Raw genomic sequence first — 10,556 nt, 5'->3', positions numbered from 1 at the left:
GTATGAAATGGGCACTGTAATTTGTTCTAACTGTTAAAGAAGGAAGATTAGTTAGATTTCTGTATTCATTACCACTCAAACTAGGCAAAAAATAAGTGATTTCTACCTGTTTAGACATAGGTAAAATATGTAAGGATTTTTTCCTATTAAAAAAAGCATTATAATCAATCTTTATTTTAACAAAATTTAAATTAATAGGCATAATAAATACACATCAGCTTTCCTATGTCTTTTTATGATACTGTGCAACCCTATTTTCTAATTGTTTTTGTTGAGGAAAACTGAGGATTCCTTTAAGAAGATTAATACATGCAATGTGCTTTTAAATGATAAAAAACCCCACAACATTTGAAACATTTTAGAGTAGAAAGCACTTAATAAAATCTATTAGAAGTAGTGAGAAAATATTCAAAAAGTCAATTTGTAAAGCATTTACTTATATTTCCTATGTGCAAATCATTTTGTATGGACTACAAGGATCAGAGAATGAAGTGTCAGCAAATAACTTCTGAAATACAAGATACCCTTGTAGTTAAATATTTCATTTCTGCATGAGTGGTCGTGAACATCTATGGATTTACCAGCCTTTTGTAGCCTATGTAGCAGGATAATATGAGAATACCTTCTACAAGTGAAATTGAATTTTAAGATATTCAGATAAAGTGGGTCAGAATAGTATGGAATTATCAACAAACTTAAAACACTTCATGTCAATTTTTATTACATTCAGTAGAACAGAGCTCTCAAAAATGATATAATCTAACCTTTTCAATAATAAAAAAAGAATACTCCTTCTTTAAAAATCTGATCTCACAAGTATTTTTCTTTAGGGAAATACAGCTCATCTCAGAAATATCCCTCTCTTCCTTTCACTGTCATTTATCATTGAATTCAACTGAATCTCTTTCACTGAGACTTTATAATTTCATCTTTAATACCCCCCACTAATCTCCCTCATGGTGGCCTTCAGCCAACAAATGTTCTTTACATTACAATACCCTCATTTATTCAATTCCCAAGAAACAGATCTGTGAAAGGGTTAACCATTTGATTGTCAAAAGCTTTGGGTTCTGCTGAGCTACTAAATTTCATGTGCACTTATTACCCAGGTTAGGTTCAAGCCATTGCTGGGCTGGCACAGCATTTGCCTAACACGGATAGACCCCTGTAGGGAAAACTAGACAATTAGATGATACTCTGCACACCTAGCATTTATTCAGCCTAAGCCATAGTGGTATAAACTCAAAGGTAAACCATCTTTCCTTGATTACTCACTGGGAGTGCAGTTCCACGAGAAAGGGTTGCAACTAAATCTAAATTAGAGGAATGAAATTAGTTTACCAGCTCACAGCTCCTGCTGCCCCTCCATGCAATACCAGGATGACATTCTACTTTTTTTCTAAAAGGGGGTGGGGAGAAATCATTTCCATCCTAAATGAGTGATATTAAAATACTCATTTTTCACTATTCAATCAAAAGGAAATTACCTACCAAACAAGCAAATGAAATATCACAGGGTCTGAAGTGACAACAGCTATGTATTTGTCTCCTGTTAGCCTTCCTATTTGCAGTATGCTTATCTAAAAATTATTAGGTGAAAATTAGTCTTTCTACCAAGTGACCTGCATTTCATATGAATAATTAAGCATACTTTGAAACAGGTACATGAGTATAAGTTTACTATGTCCCGGGACAATGTTCTTGTTTCCTATCCCTTTAACCTTTCTCCTAGTCCACATTTAGTTATTTAATGCAATATTTAATAGCCTTAACAGGAAATATTGAGGAGACTCTGCCTTCTTTTCAAGATGCCTGATGGTAAAAACATTAGACACACTAGATATGGAAGATTTGGCTTCAGATTCCTGTTTCAAATTACACAATTTGCAGCATCTTAAGGAGGTCTTGCCCTGTATATTGAGACTCATGCCAAGTCAGTGTCTCTTTCCAGATATTTTCTGTTACAATGCCCGATTACAATGCCTCCTGTAAGGTCTGAGAACAATTATCAAGTTTGATCCTGTGTCTTGGACTCAAGATAGAGAATTATGTTGGAGTATAGAGAGGTTCTGTGTCTGGACTCAGGAGTATCAACATCCCTGCCTGCTCACCATCTGAAACAGGTACTCACACAGCTAACAAACAGCTACCTGAGCCAAGGATCCACAGTGCAAAATATTTCTGTATGAAGTGGATTCAAGTAAGCAGGTGCCTCTCTCTCTCCATATGTCTTTCAGCCAGAGCAGATCTCCATAAATGGCCACCCACAGCCAAACAAAAACTATGGATGTTAACTTTTATTTTCCTGAAGAAATAGTCTGAGAAATAAGGGATTCCTAAACCCCCTTGCAAAGTCTATTAACTGAGTTTCTGATGATCTGATCATTTTGAAATAAGAAAAGAAAAATAAACATCCTGTGGTTTATTTGCCAGTCTATATCATGATGTTATGAAAACTTGAGTGCACTGATCAATTTTACTGGAAGAGAAGAAATTACCTTATCACTCTTAAACACAAGGGATAGCAAGTTCAGGCATTAAGGCATCTGTGAGAACATGGGCATATCCCACCCACCCCTTCAGCAAAAGTGAAGCAGAGAAAATGGAAGAAGAGGCTGAAACTTCCTTTCTCATACTATAAGATACTGGTTGCATTCTAGGCATAAAGAAAACTGCTACTTGTGATATCAAATGGCATATAAAGGTTGTTTGATTGCATGGAAGAAGGAATAGCAGCTTTTCCAATTTTAAAAATGGTCCTATTAGACATAAATGAAGAGGTTCTAATCATCATTGGAACAGCTCTTTTTGATTAAGTCAGAGGAATCATTTAAGATGTGGGAGGCAATCCACCATGTTCAGATTTGAAGAGAGCATCTAACTGAAATAGCACAAACCAAAATAAAGTAATTAAAATAGTTTTATTTTTCAAATATCCCTTACTTATTAAATGCACACTCATAAAAATATGGCATAATAATAATTTATTCTTAGGCCAAGATGGGTAGGAATTATATTTATAATATAGACAGTGAGTTAATTAAGACAGAGAGGAGGAAAATTACCTACTTAAGGCCATACAGAAAGCCAGTGAAAGTAGTAGGAAGAAGCACAGATGTCCTGTTTCTGAAATCTCTGCTATAATCATTAGATAGTAATTCCCAGTCTGTCAAGCAGTAAAATCTTCAAGCATGCTTCATGCCAGTACATATTAAAAAGCTAAACCCAAAGCCAACAGCAAATCATTGCCCACAGCATATTACTTGTTTACTATTTGGCTGATAAATGAAGCCTGTTGGAGACACCGACAAAGGGCCTAAATCTGCTTTACATGTCCTTTACATAAAGCCAGGTTTTGACCAGTCTGCAAACCTGTCTGCTGACTTGTAGGAGAAAAATAAAAGGCATAAACCAGCTAGCAACGTTCCAGCAGAGGAGGCAGCCACTGCTCTGGTCAGAAAGCACCAGCAGCCACGTTCACCAGCTCATGGGGGATGGCAGCACCCCCAACTTCAGCACCCACCCCTGCAGCCCCCAGGCAGCACAGGGTCTCTGCTGCTCTACCACAGACAGCACTTGCATATGAAAAACAGGTTACTCAGAGAGATTTTCAAATAGCTGTAAGATAAATTGAAGCAAACCTGATTGACTGATGCACACTTAAATACTATGCCAACCTACATTTTTTTAGCCTGATTCCTTCCCTGTGTTGCAGTGCCGTTGCATTAAGATAGCTAAACAAAAATGATAGGCCTTTTTTTACAATTGTTTTTTCAAACTTGTTTGTTACAGTCACCACAGAAATATTAACCAAGATTCATTGCAAGTGGACATAGCTAAAAAGATGTAAAAGTGGCTCTCTGTGAAATTATTCATTGAACATTCTCAATATGTAAAATGAAGTACCACATCACATCACAGTAACTTTGTTTTCTAGATTGTCATTTCTTCCAGAAATTATGGATACTGGAAGTTTTAGTTCTTTAAGTGACACCAAGGTATAGTTCTTTAGTTATTGCTATTTAATATGAATGTGGGTTATAAATTTTGAGGTTCTGGTTTTTTCTTACTAGAGTATCTGATCAGAAACATCTGATGGAAAAATAATAACCTTAGCAAGAGTACTATATGTCTGGATTTCTCTAGTCTTGATGATATTCCTGCTATAAATTTTGCTTGGGCTGGACTCATCCTTCTTCATCCAGCATTCCAAAGATCTGGTAGCATCAGAAAGGTCGAGAGGTTTTGGAGAGTACAAACATCCTGATGCAATCACATCCACATTCAGAGAAGAATAAATCACACCTATTGCAGGTAAGATAACCTGGATCTGTATTCCCATGTGGAAAACAATTCCCCTGAAAACTTATGCCTAAGTGTACAAACAATGTTGCAATTGCAGCTCTGAAAAGCAGATGATCTGGGGTATTTTTCCTCATATGAGAGACATATTCCTTGTTTGTCTCTGGGAGTTTGCCTACATTTCCTTGCCAATGTGCCTTTAAACCTGAAGAAGGACTCATTTAGCCCCTAAGTTTATTCACAGAATCACAGAAAATTCTGAGCTGGAAGGACCACAAGGATCATCAAGTCCAACTCTTAAGTGAATGGCCCATAACCATCAAACCCACAATCCTGGCATTATTAGCACCATGCTCTGACCAACTGAGATCATCTCCAATATCTGACACTGTAGATACAGGTGGTCATCAGCCAAAAAGTGGTAATAGGCTGCCCACATGATATGAATGACACTAGCATAGGAAGAAACTAATAACAAATATTTGCATAGTCATGTAGTGATTCTTTCTTTTAAGATAAATGAAATATAAATCATTCCTGGTTTCTGAGACTCCCTTTTCCTTTGTCAATAGAAGTTTTTCATGAGATGAAAGGCAGTGATAATGAAGAACCCTGGGAGAAATGTATTTGTCCCTTATACTGGTTCTTCCCACCCATATTAAGAGAATATTAAGAAGTAATTGAAATTATGTAAATGAAAGTGGACTTCCGGTTCCCTGAGAATAAGCTTCACACTAACAGAAGCTTTTTCTCCTCTTTTACATGGAAAATTATACATTTACCTATATATACTACTGCAGTTACTTGAGAAGTGTCTTTTATAAATTCCTGATGTTTTGATAAGTGAATGTTACATATGAAGTTAACTCTCTTCATACATTTTAAATTGTCTATATTTGGAGTTCATTCTGTTCTCGTGTATGAGGAACTATTTAAAAATGCCTACAGCACAGAAACTGTCACTGAAAAGATACCATCAAGTGAAGGATGAATGCTGTCAATGCTTCCAAAACCAATCAGTCATTAGGTTTAATATTAGAGTGTACACATACACTACAAGAATGGTGTGGGGAGGGAAAGATAGAAAATATAGATTTTTTTCACTGAATTTCTACCTGTATAACTTACAAAGACAGAAAATCATGTCTGAAAAGGACTGAAAACATGACAGAAGTGCACAAAAATACCATGGTGTGAAAGCCCAAGTTTCAGTTACCTATCTGTGTATCTAATTCTAGTACTCTCTTTCTCTCCCTCTCCATATATTTGCATTTAAATATATATTTATTTATTTATTTTAAATATACATGTGTATATATATAGTCTAGGCTTTCATATATTAAAATATATGTCCTGGAGATTTACTTTCAGGCACCTGAACTATGCAATATAATAATATGTTAAATATAAAAATACTCATACTGGGACCAGAGCAAGTGTTTCCTGAGGAGTAAAACTATTCATTAATTGCTGGAGATAGATAAAGGATTTGGTAAGTCAGACACAGAAAGAAACTGTTTACAAGATCTCCAAGGAGCAGTCTGTGCCTGTCAGAAGCACTGAATTTACATTTTGGAAGGTTAGATACCTTCAATAATCCAATAAATAAATGTTCCTGTATTATTTTCAAATGAGTCCCGGGTTGACCTAATTCACATAGAAATGCTTACACTTCCTTTACCTTCAAGGTAATTAATCTAAACTTATTTTTATTGCACTGAAATGAACACTAATTTATCATTTTCCTGTTTACAGTACTGGGCTATTTACAGCCAAACATGGACCACACAAAAATATAACAAAGACTTAACCTGCTCAAAACTTCTGCACTCAAAGCAACCTGTCAACATAGTCCCTGTCATGAGATTTTTAGCTTGCTTTCAGCAAATACAATCAGCTTTTTAAACTCCCTTTTAACACTGGAGAGTTGATAGAATTTTGGCCCAGTTGGGTAAAGGAGCTGAATCAGGAGCAGAACTCTTATCCTTTGGTGTCCAAGAGAGCCTAAGTGGCAACTCCTGCTGCATCTGAGGAACAGCCTTGGCCACAGCTTTGTGATTATGACCAGAATTCACTGTGGGGAATTGAAGTACAAATGACACCACTTTCAGAATCCTTTCAACCATCTGCAGGCCTCACTGGCAAATCCAGGCTCAGTGAGACCCCCAGGACTGCTGTATGTTCAGAGCCTGTCTTCTAGGAAGAGTCTGCCCTACCAGTTTGTTTTGAGACATTGCCCGTCATGGCCACAGTTTTCTGGAGCATATTATTAAAGTCATCAACAGGAGTAACAGAGTTTTAGATACAAGGTGGCAAAAAGATTAGGCCAAGTGCATGGGTCTCTGGGACATTGCAGCATTATGCTTGTATGACATGTGACAAAATGGCTCCACCCATTTTCTTGATGTACTCAGACATACAATAATAGTAGCTGACAATAGCAATGTAAGTCTTGTAGAGACAATGATAAAGAATTCAGGGCCTGGTACTAAGACTTCCCAACACATATGCCATGCTTCTAATTCTGCCTTTGCATGTTAGCAAGAAGATCTCACTGCCCTCTCAAGCCTCAGACAGAGCCAGGTTCAACAGGGCAAGAGGAGCCTGAACTCAGAGCAGCTCTGTCAGCAGCAGCCCTGCTGCTGTCCCTGCTGGGTCCTGTTCCCTGGCACAACCAGGCAGGATGGAGCTAGGGACCCCTCAGAGCTGGCATGAAGTGACACCGGGGTGCAGTCAGCAGTGCTGCCATTGCCCCATGGTGGAACCGCTTTGCTGCTCCAGCAGCCTGCCTGAGCACCTCCCCGCACTGCTCGTGCATGTAAGCTTCATTCCTCTGGTCCAAAAGACTGTGCAGGAAGGTGAGGGTTAAGGGGGAGGCACAGCTCTGGACACAGCTTCCAACATGAAATTTTTGCTGCTCAGTGCAAGGCTGCCCCTGCATTTGAAAAAACCCCATAAACTTCCTCGGCAGACAGGCACGAAAACACAGCCAGTGTGTATGTGTGTAAACACAGATGAAGTAGCTTTGACATTCAGAGCTCCTTAATTCAGGGGAGCCCTTGCTTGCAGTCGTTTCGAGTGCCAAAAGCCACCCCTGATAACTCCATTTACTCACCATTTAGTAAATATATATTTCAGTCACTGAAAGATGTTCAAATGCCGGAAACTGGAAAGAAGTATCAGACATTTTTATAAGTACAGTGACTGATTCCATGATTTATTCATGAGGTTATAAGGTACTGTTGGGTTTAGCAATCACTCCATAAATAGGGCAATAAAAGCACAGACCAACACCTTTCACTTACCCTAGTAAGTAACTTCATGGTCAGATTTATATGGTATACTGAGCAGAAAGCCATTTTATATCAGATAATGAAAATATTTAGAAAACCTCTAGAGCAATGAGGACTATAGAACTCCTAAAACTGTAATTGTTTTAAGCCATTATTAGTAATGAAAATATTTAAAAATAATGGAAGTTTCCTCATAAATAGTGTGCTACACCAAAAAAAACTCAGGTTGCTAAGTAAAGCCATTTTGAATTGCATAAAAAAGAGGGGACACTATTTCAGCTTTCTCTACTGCTTAACAATAGCTATATGTATTACAATATCCCTGTGGTCATAAATATTGCTTTATAAGCAGAGCAGTTATCATTTGGACTTTATATAATTCAAAATCAGAAAAAAACCCTCCTTAGAATAAGTTTTAAAAAATAATTGTGTAAGGGTCACCAAATGCAACCACTCATTCACTGCAATATTTAACATCTCAGCTCTAAAAAATTTAAAGACAAATGATAATGTTCATTATTTAAAAAAAGAATAAATTATTTGAGTTCACTTCCAAGTTGGGCCTATTTTAAGGTAGTACATTTATTCAACATATTGGGGAAATATCTTTTCTCCGAGATGAAATCTGGATCAAAGTTTTTCCTCCTCCACATGTAAAAAGTAACAGCAGACATGAGAGGTGTGATTCTGATTTTGAGACATTTGTGTGAACTCTGCTTGATCAACAGCTGAGGCATCTCCAAGGAAAACCTGGAGTGACAGTAAAAGTTTCATTGGCTAATATAATCCCACCAAACTAATTGAAATAATTTGTGCTCACTACACATTAGAAACCTATAAAAACAGGTTTATCCTCTAGCCAAAAGTACAACAGAAACTCCAGATCTCAAAAAACACAAAAACAATCCCAATAGAAGTCAGAAAAGTATATTAACATGACCAAAATGCTCTTTACTGGAAGCATTGTTCTGAATTTCTGTATTCCAGTCTATTGAAAATATATATTCGTCATGTCTACTAAACTTTTCTTAACAGATTCAGCTCAACAACTGTATGTAATATTCATGTCACATAATGGAAGCTGTCCAACATTATTAAAAACAAATACACTTTGTAATAATTTATTTTACCAGTGCATTAGATCACATAGCTTGTTTTTCTTGTGGTATTTCTGTATATTTTTTGAAATGGTTTAATAAAATTAAATTACTTCTAAAGGATGAGTACATGGCATTAAATTTTTTGGTAGATTCACCAGAAGATATGTTAATGACTGCAAATCCCATGTAGATGGTGTGGTTCATTTAAGGCCAGGCAACCAAACAGCTAGGTCTGGTAATTCCCACCAGGTAAGTCATCCCAGCCCTCACAAGTTTTGGCTTCCCAAGGACCACTGAACTGGCTTTTAAATACAGGATGGAAATACTTAGTCTACATCTACTTACTTTATTTTGTGGGGATGAAAGCAGTGATCCTATCTGCATTTAAAGCAATGATAGTAGCATGATACCAGCCCCAGCTATCTCACACTGTCTATGACTGAGGAGCAACAGCCTTCCCCTGACAACACTGGCTTGGCTAGGTGGAGCTAGCTAGGTTTGAAATTGCAATTAGCCAAATTAGTTTAGTGGGTGTAAAATACTCTTGGTGACCCATTCCAGTGGGATTCAAGTGCTGAGGGATAATCTTAACAAAAGGACAAAGTGGATGAAATTTGGTGTTTCTCAAGCTATCACCAAGGATTAGCCTTGTTCGTGGTCATCTTGGGCAGCAAACTCTTGTGAATAAACTCGGCAATTTTTTTTTCTTTTTAAAATGCAGCACTTCAATATCTGTGACAGTTAGAATGGCTCCTTCTCCTATATAAGCAAACCAGCAGTTAAATTTGTGCTCAGCTACTGCCTTCCAAATCTTTCTTCCAGCAATAATAAGAAATTTTTTGTTCACCAGACACCCTCCTAATTCTCAGACAAATCATTAGCAATGTGAGCTGTTTTACAACAGGTAAAACTAAGGAGGTTACACATGATTAGCCTAAAACCACAAAGGCAGCCTCTGTCAGAGCAGAATAGAGAGCTGAGTTAAATAAAATAATTATGGGTCCTGCTACCTGACTGCCTTCAGAAGCCAGTCATCTTTATTCCAGGATGATAGAAAGTTACTGTTTACATATTTATATCCTGTATAATATTATGCCAAAAGTAGTTCAGTCAGTTTTTAGGGGCCTGTTTGGAAAATTTTCCACTGTTGTTGGCCGTGTTCGCACTTCCTGTTTTTACGGATGATTTGTTTCTGGAAGGGTCAATGCTACAAAAATACACAAATTCATCAAAATAAACCACAACCAACTAAACCTTTGCTTTTCTCGTAAAACCAAAGCACAATCTCCTTACTCTGGAGAAAAAAACTTTAATTTTGTGAAACTTCAAGAGTTGTTTTCAAACTTGTTCAGTACCTCACAATTTCCTTTGTTTCTCTGCAACAAAGTTTGGCTCTGAACTCACTGGATTGAAGAAAAGATAAGGTTATTATACACAGTGGAAAAGAAACTCACTGCTCTGCACCATCTTTTTCCATCAGTCAAAAAATAACTACAAATAATTTACTTGCAGTATTTACAGCAAGTTATTTTGCACAAGGATTTTGCAGAGTAAAATGTATCTCTAGTCTATATAGCTGCAGTACGCTTAGCTTCAGATAAAGTAATCTACTCCTGTATTATATATATTATCCTGTATGTCAAAGCTGTGTTTTTTAAAAACACTTGGGTTTCTCTCTGAAATAGATTTAGAAGAGCCAAAGATTTCTTTTCTTGTCTGATCACCTTTCTGATGTTTCAATGTCCCCAGCGCACTCACACCTCAGGATTAAAGTGTTCTGCCAGTTTTTTTTTTTTTCAACTAACAAAAATCATCATTATTTTGGCTACTTACTAACCTTTTAACTGTTGCCCTAACTACA

This window comes from Agelaius tricolor, unplaced genomic scaffold (assembly GCF_023055355.1).
Source record: "Agelaius tricolor isolate 1412-34295 unplaced genomic scaffold, bAgeTri1.0.p SCAF_3, whole genome shotgun sequence".
Lineage (NCBI taxonomy): Eukaryota > Metazoa > Chordata > Aves > Passeriformes > Icteridae > Agelaius > Agelaius tricolor.
The sequence above is the reverse complement of the archived record's forward strand: the minus strand, read 5'-3'. Positions refer to the sequence as shown.